A 12232-nucleotide genomic window follows, 5' to 3' on the forward strand; every position below is an offset into this window, starting at 1 on the left:
TAAAGTGCAAGTGGAAGATTTTTCGACCAATTTACGATAATGAGAGTGAAAAATGGAGGATTCGTCACAACAGAGAGTTGTATGATAGTTACAAAGAGCCGAACATCATGGCTATAATGAAGACATGACACCTCCAGTGGGCAGGACATGTTGCTCGAATGCAGGACAACCGATGACTGAAAACTGTACTCAACACTAAGCCAACCAATAAAAGGCCCATAGGAAGACCTAGAACTCGATGGAGTGACTGCATATCCAAAGATCTTCAGAGAGTGGGACTGCTCAAAGGATGGCAGAAAGGAGCCAAAGACAGGCTGAAGTGGAGGCAATCTCTCAAAGCAGTGCATGATAGATTGGGACTGATCACGTAAAGTAAAGTAAATAAGTAAACAATAACTTTATCATATATAATTGTTTCACAAATTTTAGACAGTACGGAGGTTATGGATACAGCCCTGTAACTAGTGGTACTGTTCTTTTCATCTTTTTTACATATAGGCACAACTCTAGACATTTTAGTATGTCAGGGGACTTACTATCAACTAGACATTTATTTAGACAACAAGTTGAAGGGTAAATAAGACAGCCAATAACATCTTTCAACGAATTACGTGACAGATCATAGTAATCAACACTAGCTGAGCTTCTGAAACTTTTCACTCTTTTCAGGATCGCTTTTGCACATATTTCTGTTAATGTAAAAGTGACTGGGGTAAGCTTTTCAAAGCAGTTACCCATGACACTAAGTACATTTTCTGGGGATTTATTTATAGCACTAATAATCTCTTCAACAGACTGGATGAAAATTTACTAAATGCTTCTAGGGTTATGACAGTATCATCTTTTTGTTTAGTGTGTGCAATAGAGTAGATTACACTCCAGGCTTTGTTATGTTTGTTTCTCGACTTTTCAATGTTTGCTATATTATGTAGTTTATTTTCTGCGTTGACTGGCTGTCTATGCTTACATTTGGAGCAATCTGAAGTTACATTACTAATACTAATAAACACTGCATTGTGATCTGAGAAAGGGCACTAATTGCATCAGAGGACATACAGGTTCTCTTAATATTTGTAAATATATTATCAAGACAGGCAGAGCATCTTATAGATGTACAGTTAACTTAGTAAGTGTTAAACTGTCTAAGCACATTTTTGAGCTCAGTAACAGTTTTTTGCCTGCAACATATCAAAACTTGAATTGACATCTCCACCAACAATAATACTGCATTTTTCCCATTTTGGTATGGTACAGTTCTCTATGAAGATATTGGGGTCACCTCTAGGTGACCTGTACACTACTACTACAACTAGCTTAAGACTCTCAATTACTATATCTGATATTTCGAAATGAAGTTCAACACAAAGGGTGTTGAGCTATAACCTACCACATTTTGGCACAAGTGGTGTTTTTATGTGTCGTGTTACCATACACCCCCCCCCCCCTAACATAAGGTTCAAATGGTTCAAATGGCTCTGAGCACTATAGGACTTAACTGAGGTCATAAGTCCCCTAGGACTTTGAACTACTTAAACCTAAATAACCTAAGGACATCACACACATCCATGCCTGAGGCAGGATTCGAACTTGTGACCATAGCAGTCATGCGGTTCCAGACTGTAGTGCCTAGAACCGCTCAGCCACCCTGGCCGGCTCAACGTAAGGGACACAAAAGTCCAACACATTTTCATTTGAAAATTCATAAACTATTAGGTTTTTACTACCATATCCTGAATGGTGAGGAAGCCTATTTTAAACTCTACTTCTGGCGTTACTTTTTTGCATGTTTATTTAGTTGACATAAGTTAATGTTACCATGTAAAAATTGACCAGGTTGTGCCCTTGTGGTACCGGAACATCTAACCTGGTCTAATCCTGTAAGTTGTTGTCATCTCAGTTGAAATGTAATCCAAACAGCGTACTATTCTTCCTTCCTTCCTAAGATTATCCAATACTATATCACTTAAAACACGTTTACCTAGTTTGTTGAGATATTGGCCATGCATTGTATGCCAATCTTTCCTATAACTACTGGTGTTAACGAAGGAAACATTCTTAAAGTGCCTGCAGATAGCTTTGTACTCCTTGTTGGTTTGCTCCATTTCTTTAATCACATATGACCACTGAGGCAAATCATATTGATGAGGCACATTGACAACAATCACATTGGTGTGGCGTAACACTTCAAGTGTCTTCTTCAGTTTCAGTGCAGCCGTCTTACTCTCATTTCAGCTGACGTTGTTCACTCTGGCCATTACCACTAGAAAGTCTTTGTCCACGAGGGCTGTGCTGACTTTCTTGTTTGATGTTGAAACATCTCTTAAACCAGCCCTTAGTTTATGATTCCTCCTATTTCAAACTCGTCAATCACATAAAGTCTAGTTTCCGTTAATGTGACTGATAATCCTCGTGCATAACTGTCTGCATAAATCTTGATTTTACGTTTCCTCTTATATATTAGTTTGCTATTACTAAGTTTTGTGTCTCTTGCACTGTCTTATCAGATGAGCATGCTGGTACAATTTCTATGTCATCTGTGTTTTGCAATGAATTATATTTGTTATCAATTTGTAGAACAAAATCTTGAGAACATTTATTATTGATGGATCTGTAAGAGCTCCTCTTCGATTTCACAGTTTCCCATCCTCTGCTGGAGCTGTTATTGCGAGCTGTTAAAGTCCTAACCTCGCTTCTTGGCAATCTTTCCAGTTTAGAAATATAGAAATATTTAACATACCTGATGATCACACTCTTCCGCAGTATCGTTGAGTTTTTGGCTTTCATGTCCCACTATTTTTAATTCCTGATGTAGCTGAGCAATAACTGGTAATAAAGAATTGTTATCTCTATCAGATACTGTGTAAGGTTTTAAAATGTTACCTATCCTATCAGCACACCTTGGACAAATTCACTCTGCACTTTCTTCAGGTAGGTCATGTTCAGCAACGTTTGAACAAGCAAAGTGATTCCAGTGGATATACTTAATGTATGGGTCAACCCGTTCTTTTATGAGAGCTGAATCACTACTTACTACCCGACCACCACTATCTTAACTATGGTATGACTGTGTTTTTTTTTTTTAGCAATGAGACCCCTGTAATAAGGAATTCACTTCCTGTGTCACTGTGACTCATCTTTTTGTCTTTATTGTTTGTTACACTGGTACGCTTGCATTTGTTTAGTTCTTCGGAATCTTAGGTTTCTTTTTTCTTCCGTAATGGCGGCTGGGTTATTTCTCTATTGATCAATTATATCACTCAGCGTATTTGTGGCTGTACATCCATCTATTAACTGAGTTCTTTTACGAAAACTATCATCTTCACATCCCTGTCTGCAGTCTGTGGTCTAGTGGCTAGCCTTGCTGCCTCTGGATAATGTAATCCCGCGTTCGATTCCCAGCCAGGTTCGGGATTTTCTCTGCCCAGGGACTGGGTGTTTTGTGTTGTCCTCATCATCTCATCATCATCGTTCGCGTAATGGTGTGGCGACAAGAAGGGCATCTGGCCACCCCTTAAATTAACAATGCCAAACACAACCATAACCATGCTGACCCTGCGACAATGTGCGACAGCGGCACAAGCAAAAGAAGAAGATGTTCTTCACGTTCAAGTGTAATATTTTCCCGTTTTAGCGCCGACAGTTCTGCTGTCAGAGCGTCAATGTCACTTTTAATACCACGAATAGTTTCGTCTTTAGAACTTAATGCGTAAGTTTATCGTGCAGTTTCGTAACTTACACAGTCAAGGCATGTCCACAGAATATCGTCATTCATAAATTTCTGACAAACGTTTGTGCATTTCCTGTGTAACCAAAAGCTGCACTTGGTGCATCTAATTCCTCTGTCTACAGATTTTTTGCACTTCCTGCACCAAGAACCACTTAATTTCAACTGATTTTGGGTCATCGTATCACTTCACAATCCTACCGGCGCCATCTTACCTACCTGATCATAATATTAATATGTGAACACCAAAAATTGAAGTACTGAGTTTAAATATTAATTGTAGAAGGAGACTAATGAAACTTATATAAATCGAAATGTACTTTTCCATAGATATGTACAAAGAAAAAAATTAAGTGTGTATATAGCAGTTAAGAGTGGTAAAATGAAGCCAATGCTTTCATATTCTTAACTCTGAAGACACCTTCTCTATCACACATTAAAATCTCCAATATGTGAACATCGAAATTTGAAGTGATACCATCTTCTGTCCTGTGTACCGATCAGGTACTATGGTAGGAATGACACATGAAAGTAAGAAAGCTTTGTGGAAACGTGATCTAGGACGTTCATGTTTACATGGTTCATTTGCACAACATGTGTATACTGGGCAGCTAAACAGCTACAATAGCTATGTCAATGAGTTGTCAGCAGTGGAAATCAAAACATCGTAGTAATGAAGTCTGTAAGCATGACTGCATATTGGCTTCATTATTTGCTTGCTTTTCTGTGGGAATAACTTTGCTGTTATTTGCCGTCTTCACTAGAAAATTTGAAGTAAGTTCCTAATTTTTAATTTCTTCCTTTTGAATAACTATGATTTCTGGCTCACGTTACTATATGGAAACTATGTTTGTTTTATGCTATACCTAGAAGGAGAACATTAATGGGTCACCGTAAAAGACGAAGACACAATTTTTCAGTAGAGAAAGTAAGAGGAATGTGTGCATTGATATTATTAATGTAACTGTTTTATTGAACGATATATACAGACGGTCACTGAATAATTATGACAGTTACAATTGTGGTTTGGTGAAATTACAGTGCAGATTTTGCAGTGCAAAACATTTCATATCAGAGGTTACTGTACATGAGCAATGACATTCAGATTGTGTTGTCATAAGGGAAAACTTAATTTGCCAGCATTAACACAAAACTTATTTTCCAACACACTTTAATAGTGACACACTTGAAATGATCCAAGAATTCAAGAGCAGTTAAAAGTTATTTCAACAATATTCATAGCTACAATGCAGCATTTGCTACAGTTAGATCTGAGGTCAAAATTCAAACACAGTTTTACATGGAGTGTATCATTGTAAGATACACAACATTTTTTATCATAGAACTAGTTCAATAGTTTCTATGTAGGCCATTCACGATGTTATGTCCAAATATAATTTTACATCATCGACACTGATGTTCGCTGTATACTGAATGAAAAAGTAAATCATTTGTTCAGTATTGATAATAATGTAATGCATAGAACTGCTATTGAATTAGAATGTGCTAATCCTTTTGTGCATGCCTTCACTGTGAAGAAAGATTGTTGTGCAAGAGTGGAAACTGGAATAGAGAAATTTGTATGGTTATTATGGTTAGTAAAAATTTACACCTCTGGTGTTGCAATGATGCAGTTAAGCTGATGTGACCGTTGCTTTTACTGTAGTTGATGGTAAGCAATCATTCAAAACAAGTATGCTTTGTTTTTTCTTAAACAATGGTACAATCAAAAACATCTCAGCTTTAGGTTCCTCACTGGATCCATTAGCATATCTATAGTTATTTCCTAATGGAGATGCTGAGTGATATGCTAATTTGTTCTATTATACACCAAATACATCCACTGTCAGACAGCCTATAAATAAAGCTACTATGCCACAATGTGCATGCCACTTCTTTTCAATTACAGCTGATTTCAGCATTTTACATCATTCACAAAAATTATTTTTGCAGTGGATTATTCATACATATGTAAGTGTTGATGGTAGGAGAGTTCATTTTTAAGGCAAAATCTGTCTGTACTATGTTCAGAAATGGATAGTAACTTATGTGATCGTTTGAGCTAAACCTGAATGATCTTGTACATACTGGAAGATGATTTACTTTGCCTTCTTCATTTAATGGTTCTCTAAGAAATATGTATAAAAATTGTTTGGATGTAACATCTATTTTTCGGTATTTTGGGACATCATTATTTTTTTCAATGACTTGCAATCCTACTTGTACAGAAATTACTAACAACATTGAACCATATGACTCTGCTAATTTCCACCCAGAAATTGTTGTGTCAGTGTTAAAACTTAAATTAAAAGATTAAATTGATACAATAGTAATGAAACATATCGTTGGTTAAATTCAGGCAATCGGAATTGAATTTCAAAGAATGAGGTTTCCACATGCCCATATTTTAATAACTTTATATGAAATCGATAAAGTAGTGGATATATATGACATTGATAAAGTCATATGTACAGAATTTCCAGATATTTGAACACACGATAAGGCGTATTTGCGAATTTCCAGTGGTTTTGCTGTCATACACTATCATTAGGCTTGATATTCATTTACCATTTAGACAAAATGTTTAATTCACAGTAGGACAAGATTGGAAAGCAGTTAAAATCGAGAAAAAAAGACAAATTGTTATTATTCTTTGCATTAAATGAAATCAATTCATCGGTGAAAAATTACTGTTATATTGACATTGCTTTGCACTATGTTGGGGTGTATGCTCAAAAAATGGAAGAAGAGGGCATGTGGTGATAATAAAATTATTCCAAACATATATGCAGTGTCCCCAAGCAATCTGGAACTTCTTTATTTATGTTTACTGTTATTCCGAGTTTATGGTCCTAAATCATTTGATGATGTTAGAACTTATAATGAAATGATTTATAATATGGTTACTGAGACATGTCATACTCATAGCCTTGCTTCAATTGACAATAACTGGCTTGAATGTTTACATGAAGGAAAGCAAATGTACCATTCATTTTGTGTAATTTGTACATTAATCATACCAGCAAATGTTTTAGCATCAGAGCTTGAATTTAGAACATTTTAGTGAATATTTCTTAAGGGAATACTATGAAAAATTTCTTACAACAGACCACTATTAGAATTTAATGATATTTTGAATGACCATAATTTAACACGTCAGTTAGTTGGATTACCTGTTCAAGTGTCAGTACCACAATTTCCTGAAGAACATATTTCATATCCAATCCATGAAAAGTTACAATTTAATTAACCTTATGAAAGAGCAAACTGTGAACAGCTTACTTGATGGATCGTGTTATTCTTGAAATTCAGTACCATAACACAGGCTCAAATATGTTTTGCATAACTGTTCATGCAGGTTGTAGTAAAACATTCAAATAAACTTCAATTTTTCAGAAATTATATTCACTGAATCTTCGTTACATTGCAACAGCCTTAAGCAGCATACCGTCAACTCTTCTAATTTGAGACAGAACTTTACACAATGCTTTTAAATTGCTCTTCAAATTTTGGAAAAATCAATTCCCAGTATAACATCAAAGAATAACTATGGTCAATAAATTAATTCATTTTCATTGATTCTTACTGATAAAATTTCCATGTTCCACTTCAAGTATTAAAACTTATAAACAGATTTTTTAGAGATTTGTGTACATATGAATGTAACAGACATAAAACACTTTTTCTTTGTGGAGTGATTTTCGACAAATTTAGCAGTTTCGCATATATTTCATGTGGCTTTGCTTGAGAAGTGCGTTACAAGTCGGAATGAGTTTCATAAATATCATCATGGTACTTTAACTCAAACTATGAGGAGTTTTCCACATGAGTTATGCGTATGCACTTGCTTTAACTGTTCATTTGCACATTTTTGACATGGATTTGTGTGTTATCAGAAGTACCGTGTTTGACTACGTTGCAGTAATTTGAAAATGGGTCCTGGCCCAAAAGTACTTATCAAGTAAATAGAAAAATGTTAAATTTGAACTTTGGCTTGTTTTTCCTTGTACCAATTAACAGAAGTTATTGACCCAAAACTACTCCAGCATGCTGGAAGTTCATACATGATGCGCAGTTTGTGGATTTTTTTAAACAAATTGATAACGACCAAGCAAGGAAATTTCCACACTTTGGTGACAATATTATTGAAATACCACAACTATTAGTTAGTGATCACAATAAATATCATTAACTATATTTTTGGCAAAGTTTCAGAAATCGTTTTATCACAATCCATGTTAAATTCAGTAATTCTAGCACCAAAAACGAAGGTTTTGCCATAATAAATAAAGATATACTCAGTTATTTGACAGGCGAAGCAAGATTTGTGTTAATAAATACAAAATTAGTAATTACTGTCCAGTAGAGTTCTGATTTCACTGCCTGTAAGTGTTTTACCAACACACAAATTACAGTTAAAAAGTAACTGCATTCTTCCTTTTATTACAAATGTAAATGCAAAAGAAGGATTACTGGAACCATAATACGTATCATATGTTTATATAATAATGCTATTGATTACCAGGTTTTAACTGTAATCACAAAAAATAATCTAATTTTGATTCCATATGTACATATGACTTACCAGTTTACCTTTTCAGTTTCAAAGAACTCAGTTCACCATTAGTCCTGCATTTGCTGTTACCATTAATAAGTCACAAGGACAAACATTCGACGAAGTTGGAATCTTATTAAGACAACCAGCTTTTATGCAATGTCAGTTATATGTTACAACAAGTAGAGGTCGCTCTTCTGATGGTGTGAAATTTTGTGTTTGTGAACACATTGAGCCAGGACATTTAGCGAATGATAAAGGAATATTTACTGAAAATATTATTTATACTGCGGTTCTGTATCGTTAAATTGTAGAAAAAAGTAGTTATTTTCCTCATTTGTGTCTTCCATTCTCTCAGGCTTGCTCTTCGTCCTTTCTTACTCCCTTCCTCGTGGCTTTCAGGTAAGACCTAAAAGTCTGCTTAGTATTCAGATAAGAACTTAGAATCTGCATGTGAATAAATTCCGATTACTTATGTTAAAAAATTTGAGTTTTATTACTTTATAAACACAATTGTTCGAATTTCGGTCACAGGTGATACTAGTTCAGTAAATTCATTGTATTCTTCCTCTGGAGAATAAGTCAGTAAAAGTCATAAGGAATTGAAGGCATGTATCATATTTGTCATTCTGAATTCCGTATTAATAATTTCGTCTTTGTAAAAGGTCAATTCATCTCTGACCTAGCAACATACGTAGAATTTGGTGCTTACATCAATCTGTATTTTCTTGCTTTGTGAAATAAGTTTCCAACTTCTAAAGCCACTGGTATTTCACATAGTCGAGTGAAGATTGATATAATAGACAGTGGACAGTATGGCAAAGGCAGCCATTCAGACTCACGGTTTAACGAGGATGAACAGGCAACACATGAGCAATTGTATGCAGATGTGAGGCTGTAACTCCAATTAACCAGAATGAAGACCACAAGACCTTGAACATACATGTTGATGCCACAAATTGTGAATTGAAAAGCAAACGTGTATTTGATGAGACAGTTGAAAATAAAGGTAAGTGGCAGGCAAAAAAAGGAAATAACTGAATTAAACTGATGAAGTGACTCAACAGGTATGACACTACAAAAACTCGAAACACTCTGTGGAACCAGATACTGATTACACTGCACTGTGTAATGAATAGTCTTCCAAAACTGATGTAAAAGCAACATCAGTACATCCTGTGGTATATAGTGTCAATAGCATTGATTCAGAAAGAATGACAGACATAGAATATGTGTATATGATATCCAAGATCAATCAATACAGAGTCGATTCATCAGGTCCTTTTTGAATACACATACAGGGAAAGGCCGGAAATGTTGGCAACATGCACCCTATGGTATTGGGAAAAATTGTTTTCCAACCAAAACCAGACTACGGAAGGAATGTAACAAACATCAGATCTGTAGGGAGAAGCAGAGTTAGAAGAGATCTAAATTCCATACATGCTGCAAACAATTTAGCAGAATTGTAGCTGTTTCATAGTAAACAGTTATTAGCCCGCATTGTAGCACACAAAATAACCTGGCATGGTGAAATCCGCAATGTTGATTGGAATATTACTGATGAAGAATAATTTCAAGCCAAAGAATCACCAACAAAAGTTCTCAGCATCAAGAGAGTGACTGAACGTGTTTTAAATGAGAAATCTTTGTCATATTTCATGTACAAAACTTGTGTTTTGACCTTTGATTCCCAAAGCTTATCAGCATACAAAAGTGTGTCAGGTCTGACCATACACTGAAGCGCCAAATAAACATGTATAAGCATGTGTATTCAAGCACAGAAATATGTAAACAGGCAGCATTTGGCGCTGCGGTCAGCAACGCTTATATAAGACATCAAGTGTCTGGCACAGTTGTTGGATTGGTCACTGCTGCTACGATGGCAGATTATCAAGATTTATATGAGTTTGAATGTGGTGTTATAGTTGGCGCCCGAGCAATGGGACACAGCATCTCTGAGGTAGCGATTAAGTGGGGATTTCTCGAAAGACTATTTCACGAGTGTACCATAAATATCAGGAATCCTGTAGAACATCAAATCTCAGACACCGCTGCTTCTGAAAAAAGGTCCTACAAGAATGGGGTCAACGACGACTGAAGAGAATCGTTCAATATGAGAGAAGTGCAACACTTCCGCAAATTGCTGCGGTTTCAATCCTAGGCCATCAACAAGTGTCAGCGTACGAACCATGCAAAGAAACACTATCGATATATTATTTGGAATCGAAAGCCCACTCATGTATCCTTGATGACTGCACAATACAAAGCTTTATGCCTCACCTGAGCCTGTCAACACCGACATTGGACTGTTGATCACTGAAAATGTATTGCCTGGTCAGACGAGTCGCGTTTCAAATTGTATCTAGTGAATGAATGTGTACAGGTATGAAGAGAACCGTATGAATCCATGGACCCTGTATGTCAGCAGGGGACTGTTCAAGCTGGTGGAGGCTCTGCAATGATGTGGGACATGTGCTATTGGAGGGATATGGGACCCCTGATATGTCTAGATACGACTCTGATAGGTGACACGTACGTAAGTATCCTGTCTGATCACGTGCATCCAGTCATGACCATTGTGCATTCCCACGGACTTGAGCAAATCCAACAGGACAATGCGACACCCCACACGTCCACAATTGCTATAGAGTGGCTCCATGACCATTCGTATGAGTTTAAACACTTCCACTGGCCACCAAACTACCCAGACATGAACATTATTGAGCATATCTGGGATGCCTTGCAACATAATGTTCAGAAGTCATCTCCACCCCCTCGTACTTTCGCGGATTAATGAACAGCTCTGCAGGATTCATAGTGTCAGTTCCCACCAGTACTACTTCAGACAGTAGTCGAGTCTATACCATGTCGTGTTGCAGCATTTCTCCATGCTCATGGGGGCCTTTTCGATATTAGGCAGATGAACCATTTTCTTTGGCTCTTCATTGTATGCAGCAACATTCAGACAAGGTTTCAACTGCCTAAAATTCAACCATATTAGTAGTGAATGTCGTTCTTAGAAATGTTGTAAGAATTGTGGTGATAATCATTCAGCAATGAGTGCTCAAATCCAAATCCCACATATGTTCATTGTAAAGGGTATCATAATGAAATACATAAGGGGTGTCCAGACTATGAGAAGGAGAGAGAAACAAAGAAAATTTCTATTGACCTCAACATCGATACATTAGAGCTAAGAATCTAGTAACTGACAGACATTACGCAGAAGTTGTGATGGCTCTGTAGCTGAGAGAAGATAAACAAGCTTACTCCAATTTACCCAACACATAACACAGGTTCGTAACTTACAAGCAGAACCAGCAACAAATAAAACATCCAGTAAGTTCTACTGCATTGTGATTCCCAGTGGTTCATATCAGAGTGAACTACCATTTGGAATCACTGCAGCAAATCCACATTGCCCACAGTACCATAAATTTTCTAGACAGAAGGAAATAAACAAAGGCAGCATTTTTTCTTCAGATGGATACTATATACATACATACATAGACACACACACACACACACACATGTGTATATATGTATATACATATATACATACATATATATATATATATATATATATATATATATATATATATATATATATATATACTCCTGGAAATTGAAATAAGAACACTGTGAATTCATTGTCCCAGGAAGGGGAAACTTTATTGACACATTTCTGGGGTCAGATACATCACATGATCACACTGACAGAACCACAGGCACATAGACACAGGCAACAGAGCATGCACAATGTCGGCACTAGTACAGTGTATATCCACCTTTCGCAGCAATGCAGGCTGCTATTCTCCCATGGAGACGATCGTAGAGATGCTGGATGTAGTCCTGTGGAACGGCTTGCCATGCCATTTCCACCTGGCGCCTCAGTTGGACCAGCGTTCGTGCTGGACGTGCAGACCGCGTGAGACGACGCTTCATCCAGT

This window comes from Schistocerca serialis, chromosome 9 (genome assembly GCF_023864345.2).
Source record: "Schistocerca serialis cubense isolate TAMUIC-IGC-003099 chromosome 9, iqSchSeri2.2, whole genome shotgun sequence".
NCBI classification, from domain to species: domain Eukaryota; kingdom Metazoa; phylum Arthropoda; class Insecta; order Orthoptera; family Acrididae; genus Schistocerca; species Schistocerca serialis.